The 11,187-nt window shown below is 36.0% G+C and overlaps 1 long non-coding RNA gene across 1 annotated transcript; it reads left to right on the top strand.

Annotated features, from left to right (window-relative positions):
- Positions 1-1,503: 1,503 nt before the first annotated feature.
- Positions 1,504-9,852, top strand: LOC132609797 (uncharacterized). Its single transcript, XR_009570938.1, has 5 exons — positions 1,504-2,789; positions 3,455-3,511; positions 4,867-7,387; positions 8,053-8,109; positions 9,470-9,852. It is a non-coding gene; the product is annotated as an uncharacterized LOC132609797 (long non-coding RNA).
- Positions 9,853-11,187: the final 1,335 nt, after the last annotated feature.

Below are 11,187 nucleotides of genomic sequence, written 5' to 3'. Positions count from 1 at the left end.
AGGATAAGCGTGAAGAATGTGGCCAAAACTGTAAGAAAACTGATCTCCTGGTACATCATTCAGCTTTGAACTCTTGTACAACTTGCAGAAGCTCGAGTTTTTGAAAGTCGAAAGTGTTAGAGATATGAGGTCGAAAGTGTTATGAGTGTTAGAGATATGAGGTGTTTAAGAAGAAGGAGGAGGAGGAGGTAACGAGGAGGAGGAGGTGTGGTTCCTATATGACTGGTTTAGTAGCAAAAAGGGCGAAATGATTTTCCTTTCAGTTAATTTTATTCAACGATTGCCCAAATATTAATAATAAATAAAAAATAAAAAAGAATAATTTTTTATTCATTTTTATTAATTATTAACAAATTGAAATTGCATGAACTTAGATCAATCAAATACTGATATTTCTATATTCTATACATAGGGAATTATTCGGCCTAATCAATTTGTCCATTTAGATTTATGTAGGTGGAATATTAATCATCATGCATGGGAACTTGGTAGGAGGGAGGGGACTACGTATGTATTCCTCCGCTCATTTTTATTTGTTCAGTATTCTAACAATATATTTTTATTTTTACTTATATATATGACCATTATAAGGAGAGAAAGTATACCCTAAACCCAGAAACCAGCCCAATAAGAATCCCAAAGCACACCCAAAAATGCAGGAAATTACACTAAATGACCTTGAAAATAGGTAGTCTTGAACTTTTGACCCTGTTTGCTCCACAAGTGAACTTTTAAGGTCAAAAGTAAAAAAATCTGACCAGATAAAATTTGTTAAACTTAAGACTTTGCTAATGGAGCACAGAAGCGGACCCAGCATTTTAAGACGGCAGGGCACCATTATCTTAACATAAATGCCAACAAAAATTTTAATGACGATTGAGGGATAATACCGTGTCGACCGGTCATTAATAACGTAGTAGTGGCAAATTAAAAACTAATGTTTTTGAAGAGTAATTTAAGCGGTTAAATATTTGTATTTTCAGGGTATTCAAGACGGCTAAAAAAGGACTCCTCAATCACTCTAGAAAACGACTATTTATAGGGTTTTCTCTAAGATTCGAATTTTTGGGCGGGATTCTCGGTCAACGACGCTCCACCCCCCTCCCAAATCAACGTTTAGATTTCAAATACCCGATCAGAAAAAGAAGGAAATGGACAAAACCCATTAAAATTTCGTACTCGAAGATAAAGAAGCTAATCAGGAAAAGATTTCAGGTTTTGACAAATGGACGAGATCTATTAAAGACCTTCAGAACGCAAGCAGAAAAAAAAATGACCTGCTTCACGGTTGAATCTGGTTGGGGGGGGGGGGTACGAAGCATTGATTTCCCTTCCCAAATCGACCATACACGGCCTGAGGAAGGCGAAATAAGCCTGCGATCTTGCCATTTTAGTTGAAGAAGAGAGAGGGAGTGAGGAGAGAGGAAGGGGAAAGAAAGGGGGGGGGGGGGGGCGGATGGAAAATGTTATACCCCGTACTTTTGTACATTGGGTTATTCGTAAGCTAATCGACATAAGTTCAAGGACAAGATTATTTTTGAGACATGAGACAGGAAATATTTAATCCCAATTTTAAAAATTGCACGAGATGCTAGTTAATTATTATTAGTGTGGAGATGTTAGTGAAGATTAGGAATTAATTATGTGTGCAATTAATCATACATGGAGGGTAGTGGAGAAATTATTAATTATCTAGGAAATTCCGTTAATCGTTGAATTAGTAGAAGATTAGTGAATTAATTGTTGATGAATGGATAAGTGTTAAAGGGGGACAACTACTTGCACGTGGATGCATGAGCAAAATGCATAAGGTGACTAATGTAATGTGTGTATCCATTTAGTTTACTTTTAGGACCAAAACTCTATATATAAGTAAAGCCAAAAAAAGTTATGGGTATCACGGCCATAGATGGATTATGCTCACTCATTTAAGTAGATACTACACTTAAGGTTGAGATTTGTGTTACGAAAGAAGGACGCTTGGTTTGCTGAAAGTACGGATACAAGGAATGAAGTTCCGAAATGATTTAAAAAAAAAGTGATGACGATAATTGAAAATAATATTTTATGTGTGAAAAATGAAGCTATGGATTAGTGCTACGTCACATAATCATGACAATGAGTATATGAAGTGTATTAAAAATAATTGGTATTAAAGTAAATTGAGATTAAGAAATTAATTTTGCGTGTGATTGATTAAGAGGACAATTATAGTGGAAGACAAGAAATGAATGGATATAATTGGATAGTTATTAGTGGCATAGTACACGTATTAATGGAAAAAAAAGGTTAAATATTAAGTTGTTGACTATGCTTTACACGTGACTTCCTTGGCAAAGTTGCTGAAGATGATTAAGCATGAAAACGGGTAGGTGGCTTTTAAAGATAGAGACTATTTCTTTAAAAATATTGGACCCCACAGTCCACTACATGCCCACTACATATTACACAACTCTTATATTCTTTTGGTGCAACTATACACATATCTTCGCGACAACATCAATTCATCTAAAATAGCAAGGATAGATACATATTTCTTACCTTCTTCTTACGCTAGTTAATGGAAGATTAGCAGTGGACAACATTTCTTTTTCTCTTTCGTTCAACACCCAAAACAGAAACATGAGCTACAATTTTAAAGAAGCGAAGTGTAATATTGTTTTACCAAGGATAACATACGGGTTTTTGTATACCCCTTCAATCTCGTTGTTTTATTTTGTCGTGTTGTTAAATTCGGACTTTCTTCAAAATGAAGTAAAGGAGAAGGAGAGGAATTTTTGGCAAATGAGGTAAGAATTCTCCTCTACTAGATATATTTAAATTCGTCCAGGTCATAGTTAAATTGTGATACGGGAACTACGAAATTAATTGCGGGAAATCGGATAAATGGTTATTGTTATCATACGGACTGTTTGGTGGTTATTATAAATTATTTAGTGAGATGGAATATCGTGAAACGTGCTGTAATTATTGTTATCCTGCTTGTTGTTATACAATGTATATACGAAAATAAAGAAATGTATACAAGTATCGATATGGGAATTGATGGAATAAACGCAAACTTACGAATAGAATTGTCTATTGATATAGAGTTGGAGTTGTGGGATGTTTTTCTTGTTGTAAATATATGATATAAAGCCGAGATTTGTGGTAAATGATGTCCTTATCATATTGAGAATATTTTTAAGGTTAAATAGAAAACATACGAAAAGGTTCCATGGAGTTTACGGATTGTAATTCGAGCTTGTCGCTCGTTATAGAGTATTATGAAATTGTTATGGACATGCATGTTGTGTTTTTGGGATTTATTTGTTGTTGGGCTGATATACCAAATTGGGAGATGCTAATGATATAGAGGAGAAGCTGCCCGTTTTGTTTTGGAATTAAGTCATCAATTAATATATATGATATGCGAAAGCCTTCTTAAGTCACGTGCGTATTCTTACGATTATAGGTTTATCATATTAATTGTGGAAGTTCTTGGCTGGACTGAGCCCTTGAACGACGTAAGGTATGTAAAGCTTTACCCTTCCTTCTTTGGCATGTCTTAGACATACTAGGTTGGATATGAACCTCGGGGACAACTCTATTCTCCGGAATCCGCATCTAAAGTTTTCCCTTTTTTCATTCAGAAGAATTGAACTAGAAATTGTGTGAAATGTTGGAAAAACTTCCTAAACACCTAGAACTTGCATAAACAGGACCCGACTACCTTAAAACCCTCACAAATGACGTCATGAAATGTAATGTACGTAAATTTGGTACGCCGCCTCATTTGACCCGAGGTGGGCCCATTGTTCCTGGATTTTCCTTATTGATTCATTTGACTTACTTCGAAGTAGAATCCAAAGGAAACTTTTGATCCTTATTCCGCTTATCAAACGACAAGTACTGTAACTATTCTAATGAGAATATTTCTATGATGATAATGATAATGATGATGTAAGGAAGAGAATATGTCAATGATAAGTATGACAAGAATGATTCCATGTCTGAGAGTCTTAAGTTAAAAGTCCAATGTGAATGTGAAAGTGTTAAACTAGTTCTTGATCTTTAATTCTATTCCTTAGCTATGACACTATTTTCTAAAGATTTCAAAGCATATGAACTAACGTCTATGACGCCCATGATTTCATTTTATGTTTACTTCTAATGCTATTCTTCGTTGATAGTCTCGCCTTAAAATACTCGTTCCTTCAAGGTGAGACAAAGCGATCACGGTTATTCCATGAGGTAATCGGAGGTCACCGACCTTACGTCACTCCGATGGATACATGATTTTCTTTGGGCTCTCCTGCATGCTTACATGACATATGTATATAAGATTTGTATATGTGCATGGGGTGGGGGAAGGGATACATGGGGAATGGGAAGGGAAACACGTTTCATTGCCACCTGGTCAGCTGGCGTTATCATCCCGGACGCGGGATGCCCGGACGCGGGATATATGGGCGAGCCGATGTATTTCGGTGCTATGTGGGCGAGCCGACATTGTTCGCTGCTATGCTATGACATGATATGATATGGCCCGACATGACATGACCTGACACGATATGATATGAGATGATATGATATAATACGATACGATATGCTATGATGAGACATGACATGATATAAGTTCCATTTTCTATGTCTATGAAAAAGAAATATTTTAAAAAAGGGAAAGACAAACATGCATGGTATCCGGCCTAAAAAGGTAATCCAATGTACAGGTTACTTCCTTATCTCACTATATGTCCTATGATCCCATGATATTGTTAAACATACTTTATGATTCTGTTTGTATTTTCTTCCATGCCTTACATACTCGGTACACTATTCGTACTGACGTCCCTTCTTGTGGACGCTGTGTTTCATGCCACGCAGGTCAGCAGGTAGGCGGATCTGATTCCTAGGAGCTCTATCAGCAGTACTTGGCAGCGCTCCAGTTGTTTCGGAGCCTCAGTTTCTTGGTACTACTTTTGTGTGTATAATCGGGCATGGCAGGATCCGGCCCTTCATATGTATATGTGTACGTTGTTTAGAGGCTCGTAGACAGATATGTACAGTCAGATGTTTTGTACTTTTGTTGTCCCTGTCGCTGTATAATGTGCTAGCAAAGTTTATTAGCCTATGTTCATAAATAACTACTAATGTTAATGTTAAGTAACAAAAAAAATATGATATAGTTCATACGACCCACTAAGGAATAGAGGTAAAATGATAGATAAGGGGTGCTCGGTACAAGTATCGGGTACTCGTCACGGCCCCTAGTTGGGTCGTGACAGAAGTGGTATCAGAGCAGTTCGTCCTAGGGGTTTGTCTACGAGCCGTGTCTATTAGAGTCTTGTTTATCGGTGTGTTGTGCACCACATCTATAAACAGGAGGCTACAGGACATTTAGGGTGTTACCTTTCTTTGGATCTTAGATCGTGCGATAGAGCCAGCCATAAGAAATGAAATTCCTTTTTACTAACCCTTGATTTCAGCCAAAGAACGGCATCGACAGAAGACAGTGACTGATGATATTGGAAGCTACACAGTACTCAGGTAAGCAATGGTATGAAAAATGTATATCGGGGAAGTCATTTGAGGTATGATTGGAATATAAAGTTGGAAATTGAAAGGGAAAGTAAACAGGAAAGTGTAACAGGTGCAGTTTGAGTTGGACATGTGAGGTAAGTTTCGACATTTTCATATTTTTATTTGAAACCGTTAGCCCTGTGTGGCTATGACACGATATGATACGATATATATATACGCATGTGTGTTGGCCCTGTGAGGCATGGTTGGTATTTCCTGCGTGCAGGTTTTGGGATAGTAGGAAATACAGAGGAAACTTTGCCGAAATTTCCCTAGAAATTAATTACGGGGGTGGATGATTATGATTGGATTATTATGGGAGAGAAAGGAATGTTATTAATAAATGTCAAGTGGAGAATGACATTAGGCTAAGTAAAGAGAGGCACATCATGATAGATAAGTTCGAGTTACAATTGATTTGTTATGAGATCACCATAACCAGTATACCTATATAGGACTTGTTTAACATTCGAGGACGAATGTTCTAAAGGGGGGAAGGATGTTATACCCCGTACTTTTGTACATTGGGTTATTCGTAAGCTAATCGACATAAGTTCAAGGACAAGATTATTTTTGAGACATGAGACAGGAAATATTTAATCCCAATTTTAAAAATTGCACGAGATGCTAGTTAATTATTATTAGTGTGGAGATGTTAGTGAAGATTAGGAATTAATTATGTGTGCAATTAATCATACATGGAGGGTAGTGGAGAAATTATTAATTATCTAGGAAATTCCGTTAATCGTTGAATTAGTAGAAGATTAGTGAATTAATTGTTGATGAATGGATAATTGTTAAAGGGGGACAACTACTTGCACGTGGATGCATGAGCAAAATGCATAAGGTGACTAATGTAATGTGTGTATCCATTTAGTTTACTTTTAGGACCAAAAATCTATATATAAGTAAAGCCAAAAAAAGTTATGGGTCTCACGGCCATAAATGGATTATGCTCACTCATTTAAGTAGATACTACACTTAAGGTTGAGATTTGTGTTACGAAAGAAGGACGCTTGGTTTGCTGAAAGTACGGATACAAGGAATGAAGTTCCGAAATGATTTAAAAAAAAAGTGATGACGATAATTGAAAATAATATTTTATGTGTGGAAAATGAAGCTATGGATTAGTGCTACGTCACATAATCATGACAATGAATATATGAAGTGTATTAAAAATAATTGATATTAAAGTAAATTGAGATTAAGAAATTAATTTTGCGTGTGATTGATTAAGAGGACAATTATAGTGGAAGACAAGAAATGAATGGATATAATTGGATAGTTATTAGTGGCATAGTACACGTATTAATGGAAAAAAAAGGTTAAATATTAAGTTGTTGACTATACTTTACACGTGACTTCCTTGGCAAAGTTGCTGAAGATGATTAAGCATGAAAACGGGTAGGTGGCTTTTAAAGATAGAGACTATTTTTTTAAAAATATTGGACTCCACAGTCCACTACATGCCCACTACACATTACACAACTCTTATATTCTTTTGGTGCAACTATACACATATCTTCGGGACAACATCAATTCATCTAAAATAGCATGGATAGATACATATTTCTTACCTTCTTCTTACGCTAGTTAATGGAAGATTAGCAGTGGACAACATTTCTTTTTCTCTTTCGTTCAACACCCAAAACAGAAACATGAGCTACAATTTTAAAGAAGCGAAGTGTAATATTTTTTTACCAAGGATAACATACGGGTTTTTGTATACCCCTTCAATCTCGTTGTTTTATTTTGTCGTGTTGTTAAATTCGGACTTTCTTCAAAATGAAGTAAAGGAGAAGGAGAGGAGTTTTTGGAAAATGAGGTAAGAATTCTCCTATACTAGATATATTTAAATTCGTCCAGGTCATAGTTAAATTGTGATACGGGAACTACGAAATTAATTGCGGGAAATCGGATAAATGGTTATTGTTATCATACGGACTGTTTGGTGGTTATTATAAATTATTTAGTGAGATGGAATATCGTGAAACGTGCTGTAATTATTGTTATCCTGCTTGTTGTTATACAATGTATATACGAAAATAAAGAAGTGTATACAAGTATCGATATGGGAATTGATGGAATAAACGCAAACTTACAAATAGAATTGTCTATTGATATAGAGTTGGAGTTGTGGGATGTTTTTCTTGTTGTAAATATATGATATAAAGCCGAGATTTGTGGTAAATGATGTCCTTATCATATTGAGAATATTTTTAAGGTTAAATAGAAAACATACGAAAAGGTTCCATGGAGTATACGGATTGTAATTCGAGCTTGTCGCTCGTTATAGAGTATTATGAAATTGTTATGGACATGCATGTTGTGTTTTTGGGATTTATTTGTTGTTGGGCTGATATACCAAATTGGGAGATGCTAATGATATAGAGGAGAAGCTGCCCGTTTTGTTTTGGAATTAAGTCATCAATTAATATATATGATATGCGAAAGCCTTCTTAAGTCACGTGCGTATTCTTACGATTATAGGTTTATCATATTAATTGTGGAAGTTCTTGGCTGGACTGAGCCCTTGAACGACGTAAGGTATGTAAAGCTTTACCCTTCCTTCTTTGGCATGTCTTAGACATACTAGGTTGGATATGAACCTCGGGGACAACTCTATTCTCCGGAATCCGCATCTAAAGTTTTCCCTTTTTTCATTCAGAAGAATTGAACTAGAAATTGTGTGAAATGTTGGAAAAACTTCCTAAACACCTAGAACTTGCATAAACAGGACCCGACTACCTTAAAACCCTCACAAATGACGTCATGAAATGTAATGTACGTAAATTTGGTACGCCGCCTCATTTGACCCGAGGTGGGCCCATTGTTCCTGGATTTTCCTTATTGATTCATTTGACTTACTTCGAAGTAGAATCCAAAGGAAACTTTTGATCCTTATTCCGCTTATCAAACGGCAAGTACTGTAACTATTCTAATGAGAATATTTCTATGATGATAATGATAATGATGATGTAAGGAAGAGAATATGTCAATGATAAGTATGACAAGAATGATTCCATGTCTGAGAGTCTTAAGTTAAAAGTCCAATGTGAATGTGAAAGTGTTAAACTAGTTCTTGATCTTTAATTCTATTCCTTAGCTATGACACTATTTTCTAAAGATTTCAAAGCATATGAACTAACGTCTATGACGCCCATGATTTCATTTTATGTTTACTTCTAATGCTATTCTTCGTTGATAGTCTCGCCTTAAAATACTCGTTCCTTCAAGGTGAGACAAAGCGATCACGGTTATTCCATGAGGTAATCGGAGGTCACCGACCTTACGTCACTCCGATGGATACATGATTTTCTTTGGGCTCTCCTGCATGCTTACATGACATATGTATATAAGATTTGTATATGTGCATGGGGTGGGGGAAGGGATACATGGGGAATGGGAAGGGAAACACGTTTCATTGCCACCTGGTCAGCTGGCGTTATCATCCCGGACGCGGGATGCCCGGACGCGGGATATATGGGCGAGCCGATGTATTTCGGTGCTATGTGGGCGAGCCGACATTGTTCGGTGCTATGCTATGACATGATATGATATGGCCCGACATGACATGACATGACCTGACACGATATGATATGAGATGATATGATATAATACGATACGATATGCTATGATGAGACATAACATGATATAAGTTCCATTTTCTATGTCTATGAAAAAGAAATATTTTAAAAAAGGGAAAGACAAACATGCATGGTATCCGGCCTAAAAAGGTAATCCAATGTACAGGTTACTTCCTTATCTCACTATATGTCCTATGATCCCATGATATTGTTAAACATACTTTATGATTCTGTTTGTATTTTCTTCCATGCCTTACATACTCGGTACACTATTCGTACTGACGTCCCTTCTTGTGGACGCTGTGTTTCATGCCACGCAGGTCAGCAGGTAGGCGGATCTGATTCCTAGGAGCTCTATCAGCAGTACTTGGCAGCGCTCCAGTTGTTTCGGAGCCTCAGTTTCTTGGTACTACTTTTGTGTGTATAATCGGGCATGGCAGGATCCGGCCCTTCATATGTATATGTGTACGTCGTTTAGAGGCTCGTAGACAGATATGTACAGTCAGATGTTTTGTACTTTTGTTGTCCCTGTCGCTGTATAATGTGCTAGCAAAGTTTATTAGCCTATGTTCATAAATAGCTACTAATGTTAATGTTAAGTAACAAAAAAAATATGATATAGTTCATACGGCCCACTAAGGAATAGAGGTAAAATGATAGATAAGGGGTGCTCGGTACAAGTATCGGGTACTCGTCACGGTCCCTAGTTGGGTCGTGACAAAAAAGGGAGAACCCTAGGGGTTCTTTTGTTCACTGACCCAAGTCGAGTCACCGGGCTGGACCGGGTCAGTTCAAATAATGGGTGTGGGCTGGGTCGATTTGTCTAGTGGGATGTGTGGACGATTTTTAGAATGTGGGCTGATCGGAAAGTGACTATAAAATGATTGGGGCAGATGGGCTAAAAATATATATTTGCTCCTTGTGCTATTTTGGCTTCTAAATTTGCATAAAACATCTATTTTTATTAAAAATATTACCTACTATAAAATTATGTATTTATCAGTGCTCGGATAAAAATAAAATTATATGACGTCGTAACAGCCATGTAATAATATCAGTAAATAAACGCTATTATTTAACTGCGGTGCGTGTGCATAGGATGGTAAAAATGCTGAAATGATTATAGTGCAAATTATAATAATACTGGTAATAATAATAATAACAAAAAATAATAATAGTAATAATAATGATAATATAAGGATAAGGATAATAGTGGTAGTGGTAATAAAAATAATGACACCTATAAATGCAATGGAATAATGAAATGCCGGTAAAAGCTAATAATTATAGTAAAATATAAATAATTACTTCTTAAGTTGTTAAAAATATTAGAAACGTAAATAAATATTTTGGGGAAGACGGGACAAAATTGGGTGTCAACAATAATAGACTATCAACATTCTAATGCAATTGCATATTTGAATATGTATGTGTAATGTAGCATACACAGTCTTACAGGTATCTCCAATGCTTTCCATTGGTCAACAACCAACTAAGGAGCTTTATACTTCTTCACTACTCGTATAGGGAAGGTGGAAGAAATTCCTCATCCTTTTTCCCAGAAGCATATATACAGAAAGATCAGACTTCTAGATAACCAAACTTGGTTCAAGTCAATAAATAAATGATATTATCTACGTTTATCCATTGGTCATTGCTTTGGCAAAAAACTACATATCACATAGATGCACAAAGGACAATGACACAAAATTAATTTTCACATTCAAGAGATTCACCAGTTAAGAGCAAACATAGGTAGAAAATATTATAATAGAAATACATAGACAAACCACTAGACTAAGAAAAGCAAAACTTATCTCCTTGCTACTAATACTAGATAATAAATTACAGAAGTGAAATGCTGAGATTCCTAGTGATTCAGAAGCTTAATCCTATGACTGTCCATAACACATTAACTTTTTCATCGTGCTACTCGGCTAATTAATATAGACTAGATGTATCACTCTAAATTTTTAGCAGAAACTAAGCATATAATAAGTAAAAACAATCACTAGATGCTCAGTCCTAATTAGTAAGA

The sequence above is a fragment of the Lycium barbarum genome, chromosome 9, assembly GCF_019175385.1.
Source record: "Lycium barbarum isolate Lr01 chromosome 9, ASM1917538v2, whole genome shotgun sequence".
Taxonomy (NCBI): domain Eukaryota; kingdom Viridiplantae; phylum Streptophyta; class Magnoliopsida; order Solanales; family Solanaceae; genus Lycium; species Lycium barbarum.
Note: the sequence above shows the minus strand (reverse complement) of the source record. Positions and strands in the feature narration are given on the sequence as shown.